Here is a 6,238-nt window from a genome sequence, read left to right as displayed (position 1 = left end):
AGCTGCAGAAGGCAGGTGGTTACCAGCAATGGCATGCTCACACTGCACCTCTGGCAGAGGGGGCAGAGCAAGGGTCTCTGCCTTGGCCATCTCCATTGTATGGCGATAGCGGCCCCGCCTCTTAGCCCTGGGTTGTTGAGGTTAAAAGTGCAGGCAGGAAAGCCCTGGAACAAGGCTTTGTCTCTCACCCTCAGCTGTGGTGGTGGTTGTGCCAGCTGAGGTAGCCAGGGGCTGTGGGCATACCTCCTAGGGGGAGGAAAGCCTCCAAGGTGGCAGCAGCCAGAAAGTAGGCAGGCTGTGTGGGAAGCAGGTAACTGCTGCCTCCTCCTCCCTCCAGGCCATCCCCCAGAGGGCAGTGCAGGATCACCTCTGGCCACACTGCTCTTCTAGCTGGGAGCCCACAGGCTGCCAACCTGCCTCATCTGGAGCTTGCCCTGAAGGCCTCTAGTTTGTCGTCTTAGCTCAGAGTTGGTGCAGGTCAAGCAGCACTGTACAGCGTCGCCACTGGACAGGAAGCACTTGCCCAGCCACCCAGCTAGGAGCAGGGCCACGCCACCATCCACTGCAGGGCACAGCACAGGGTCCGGCCCCTCACTCCACTAGTACCCCCTTCCCACAGAACCCATTGCAGCCAGTGTTCTTACTTTTGTCCCTCCAGGAAAGCGGGGACCTTGCTTGCCAATCAGGCCCGGCTCACACTGGGCCAGCAGTGACCACCTCTGGCCAGGCTGAGAGTCAGGCCCAGGACCACCTTGTCCATGAAAAGGAGGCAGAGACCTAGTGTGAGGGGTCCTCCTGTGGGCAAGCACAGCTATTGCTGTCCTGTACCTGCCTTCTGTCTTGCCCTGCTGATACCGTGTGCCTGCCTACCTCGGGTAGAGGAAAGTGAAGTTCCTTGTGCCTGCCTACGCTCCCCGCTGGAGCTCAGACCTTGAAAGACAAACGGAGGACTCAGTGCACCCTGTCTCAGGCGGTGGGTTGGGGCGGGCTCCTCTAGGACCCACCCTTGTCCCTACCTCATTCCAATGCTGAGCTGGTCTGGCCTGTGGAGAGCAGGAGGTGGGTGTGCCTGGAGCACAAGGCAGGGAGAAAAGAGGACTCGAAGGCAGAGGCCTCTGGAGAGGGGCACAGAGGTGCCGGGGGTGGGGGTTGGGGGTAGAAGTAGGGAACAGGAAGTTCAGCAGAGCAGAGAAGCAACTGGAAAGACCGAGAGGGGAGGCAGGGAAAGGCAGGCGCTGGAGTCCACCCTGGCCACGGAATAGGTTTATCATTTGCAGGTTATTAATGGCTGGGAAGAGTCCGCAGCTGGAAACCCTCCCAGTGCCAGCTAAATGCCTCCCAGAGAACCCCATCTGTGTAGGGCTCTGGGAACAAAAGCGCCACGTAAACAACTGAGGTGTGGAGTCTCTGGGTAACTCAAGGACCTCACATTCAGACACCAGAGTTGTGAAACCTGAATACCTGACTAGGTTATTTAACTGTCTTCTGCGCTTGATGGCAGTGGAATGTGGACTTACCAAGCATGAGTCATCAGGCGCAGTACCTAGGAAAATACCCAAGTCACCCCAATTACACCATTATCAATGGCTGCATCGCCCTGCAACCCAACGCTACGAAACTGGAGAGAATGCCAGCTGGGCCGGGCCTGGAGGAATCTGGCTCTCGGTGCAGATTGCCTGCCTGGCAGCGGCCTCTGCAGTCATGCCAAGCCACAAGCCCTGTGTGGTCGATGAGCAGAGGTGTCAGGCCCATTTTACAGTTATAGAAACTAAGGCTCACCAGAGCTCAGTCCACTCCTGCTGCTCTAACCATAGAGGGGGCCCAGAGGGGGAAAAGCTGTTGTAAGCGGTAGCTGCAAGCCCTGGGAGCTGCCATCTTGGCTGCTGGAATGACCATCCAGGGAACATCCAGTTTGTGTTAGCACATGTCATGAGCTGTACAGGCAACTCTTCACTAATAGGTGCAATTGCCTCTGCTTCGGAGATGACAAGATGAAAAGAATCCGTCACTGGCCACAGTCATGCAGTTGGTAGGTGGGTAAGTTCAGCCCCCATGTGATCAGGGTCCGCTGCTTCCCTTGAAGATGGCTGCCTGTGTTTGTGACTAAAGATGAACAAGTGGACTGCAGGAACTTGCCTGCCATCATGCTCCCTGTGTGCACACAACCATGCCCACCTGCACAGACCACATGGGCCTCCTGCCTCTGACATTCTGTGGCAGTGAGCCTGGCCCGGTGGAGTCAGGAGCCAGCTACAGCTGGCCCACCCACGAGCCAGTAGCGCGCCCTGCTCTTAATCAGTAAGATGTTTCTGGAATAAAAACCACATCAGCATTTTCATTTTCAAGTTCAGACAAGGTTTTTTTTCCCCTCTTTCCCTTCCTAATTTTCCCTTCATATGGGTGAGGCTAATCCTCCCTCCTGACTGACAAGTCTTTAGACTCAGCCATACTCTTAAGGCAGCAAAGAATCAATGACAACAGTCCAGGGAGACTTCTTCCTTGAGTTTTTCAGATTTCAATAATAATAATAATAATAATAATAATAATAATAATAATAATATCACAACCCATAATTACCAATGTGAAAACTTTCAAGCAATCCCCAAACTCCAGTGGAACTCAGGGCAGAGATGGGAGTGGGGGAGGGAGGGGCACTTAGGAACTGCAGCATCCATGGGTCCAGGTGTGCACCACAGCTCAGGAGACACTTCCACAATGGCCAGGAAGACAAGATGGGGTGTGGGGTTAGGATGTTCACCATGGAGACTGAGTAAATATTAGTATCTCCTCCCCTCTGCCATCTCAGAAGACATTCAAATGAAAAGACTCTGCCTCTGCAACTGAACTTGACTGCTATCTTTTAAGAAATGGGGGAAGGGAAGACTAACGCAGTGTAATAAATTGGCTGGACATTTGTTCAGGAAGGTTCCCAAGTGAAGCCCCAAAGTGGAGTCAGAAGCAGCCAGGCAAAGCTAATTTCTAAAGTTGAAACAGAAAAAGTTCAGTTGTACAGTCTCCATGGCTCTACTGGCCATTCTCAATAGCAACATGGTGGTTCTTCATGGTGGGGCCTGCCCTAGGCACTGCGGGATGTTTGACACCTGGGCCCTGACTACTAAATGCCAGTGACATTCCTGGATTTCAAGTGACAAGTCATACTCCCACACATCCTCAAGTGCCCCCTGGTGGGGGTACCGAGTACTGCCACCTGGGAACTACTCGGGTAATCAGTGTGGCACAAGGTTGGGGAAGGTGGCAGCCAGCAGTGACAGTAGAAAGTTGCAGGCACCAGCTCCTTTAATACATAGAGCAATTCGGGCTTTCTATTTCGAGCATTTGTCCATTTTAATAATTAGGTATTTCACAGAAGTCACTCATTCCCTCTAACTTGTCATTTCTGGAGGGGCATAAAGTTGCTAAAACTACAGCCTCACTCTTTCTTCTGTAGGATTTGTAGTGATGCCCCATCTTACACTGTTATCATATATTTGAGGTTTTTCTTGAGCACTCTGCTAGAGACTTATCAACCCTGTGACTCTCTTCAAAGATTTCGTTTTGATCTCACTTTCCCTGCTGTCTGCAGTCTCTCTCACCGATTTCTGCTTTCATGGGTAGTGCCTTTTCCTTTTTGTTTCATTTGTCTAGTTTCTCCTGGAGACCGTTCATTTTACATCTCTCTTCTAATGGAGTTTCAGAGCTCCAAGTTTCTTCAAGTGCTGTGGGGTTTGTGTTTCCTTTACGTCAACAAGTTCCAAATTTGCTTTTAATTTCATCTTTGACCTGAACAAGTTATGTATAAGTGTGCTTAATATTTTTTAACGCATTCACTTTTTACAGGCATCTTTGTGTGATAGATTCTGTTCATGACATTTTATTCTGTATAATTAAGCATAAATATTAAATTAGAATAAAATTCTCACTAAAGTGAAATGAGTATATAGACTAGAGAAGAAAATTATTTCTGCACCTCAAAAGCATGTTCATCTTAAAATGGATTTGGGTAGGAACTACATTTTTCTCTATCCCAGTTCTTTTTTGTTTTTTCAAGACAGGGTTTCTCTGTGCAGTTTTTTGGTGCCTGTCCTGGATTTCACTCTGTAGACCAGGCTGGCCTCAAACTCCCAGAGATCCGCCTGGCTCTGGCCACCGCCACCAACTACTCTCCTATCCCAATTCTAGAGAAATCACTTTAAAAGTGACACAAAAAGCCGGGCGGTGGCGGTGCACGCCTGTAATCCCAGCACTCCGGAAGCAGAGACAGGTGGATCTCTGAGTTCAAGGCCAGTTTAGTCTACAGAACAAGTTCCAAGACAGCCAGGGCTACACAGAGAAACCCAGTCTCGAAAAACAAAACAAACAAAAACAAATCATAATAGTTCCATTTTATAGTATCTCATGACATGCTGAAAACTGATTTACTTACAAGTGCAAAGCACAAAATGTAAAAAGTTACATACAATTTTAAGTGTTGATATAGATTTCTTCAATGTCCTTTTGGAGTCATATAAACGAAAAGTATGATGGAAAGTAGGCTGGATAAGAGATCAAAGGGTACTTAGAACTTTTTAAAAAAAGTTTCTATGAATAATTTTATTATCAATATGCCACTGACAGAAATGAAAATCCAGCAGGTCCCTAACAAGCAAGTTGAAAACTATCAATTAAAAAAAAAAAAAAAAGCTAACTCTATGGCAAGATGGTGCATACAACTATCCCAAAGGAGAAAAAAACAAACAAAACACCCAATACAAATAACAAAAGAGCCAAAATAAAATGGGTATGATGAAAAGAATCTCACGTAGGGAAAACAACCACCACCACCACCAATTTCACAACACTGGTTGGGCAGTCCAACACCCAGGAGGTAGAGCCTTCAAACCTCCAGGCAAAAACCAAACAACATAAAACAAAAGCGCAGGCTGGCCTTCATCTCAGTGTAGCTGAGGATATCTTCTTTTTAAGAAGGATGAGGCTTTTACCTGTTGGGAAGGAAGCAGGAGGGAAGCAGGGCTGCCTTGAACAAGGCACTGTGGAAGCAGAGCCACATGCGGAGGAGGCACCAATCCTGGGAAAAGCCACTGTATGATGCAGGACAGAGGAGAGTTGGATAGGTGCAGGAGGCCAGCACGTTCAGGGGGACAAACTGGGGAGTTCCTGCTCATAGGCCCTGAAGTAGGTGAGAGAAGAGGGTGGAGCCGCATGTTCCAGGGAGGACAGTCCCAGAACCACACCCCTCTCCTGGCACTTTCTTTAGTTCTAGTGGACCCTCTGGTTGAGTCTGTTGGAAAACCATTATCTATTTCCCAGTACTGGTCCAGGGGCTGCCAGCTGGTATTTGCAAAAGGGATGATTGGCCAGACAAGAGAGCCTGGGAAGGCCAAAGCACAGCGGTGAAGAAGGCACACTGGGCTATCCTGACTGTTCTGGGGCCGTCACCCTCCCGGAACCATCAGTGGCACTCAGGGCATGTCACCAGGATGAGAGAAGGCATGACCATCAGCTGGCCACATGTTCTTGATGGCTTCTTGTAAAAAGGACATTGTGGAGGAAGCAGAGGAACAGGCCCCTGAGAAGCAACAGTTTGAATAACTACTGAGAGGAAGGACCGACATGGATTCTGCTCATGGGAGGAGTGGGGCCAGAGCTGGCTCTGCCTTCAGCCAAGACCAGGCGTCTTCCTGGGTCTTACTCCTCCAGCCCACTCAGCAGGAGTTACAGCAGACTGTCCTTTGCTGGGCATTTTTAAGAGCAATCCACTTATGTAAACCACTGGCATTAAATCTTTTATCCAGTAGCATGTATCTCTTTCTTGTGGGGTCCCTGCAGCCAGAGCTCTTTCTTAAGTCTTCTGTGGGCCCCTGCATGTGGCTCACATTCCATGGTTAGCAGGAAGGAAGTGCCTCTTGATTTCTGCTCCAAGGCCCCTTTCTGATAGATGGTCCTTGGCACTGGCAAACCATTAAGCAGTTCCTGCAGGTGTGGTTGCTGGCCTGAGCCCGCGTATCCTGGCTCCCTGCCTGGAATACCCTTCCTGTCCATACCATCATGAGGTACAGACTCCTCCAGTGGCCTTTCCCCAGTGGCCCCATGCTTCTGTGGTCACTCTAGGACCCACCAACTGCTTTCCTCATGTATGCCCCTTGTGAACTCATCTAGAGCAAGGGACAAAGTGTTTTACTGATGCACCCTTCAGTAAATACTAAGCACTATGTACATGTCACTAAGGTTGACATACCAA

This window comes from Onychomys torridus, chromosome 16, assembly GCF_903995425.1.
Source record: "Onychomys torridus chromosome 16, mOncTor1.1, whole genome shotgun sequence".
In the NCBI taxonomy this organism is placed as follows: Eukaryota; Metazoa; Chordata; class Mammalia; order Rodentia; family Cricetidae; genus Onychomys; species Onychomys torridus.
This window is presented reverse-complemented; position numbering follows the sequence as displayed.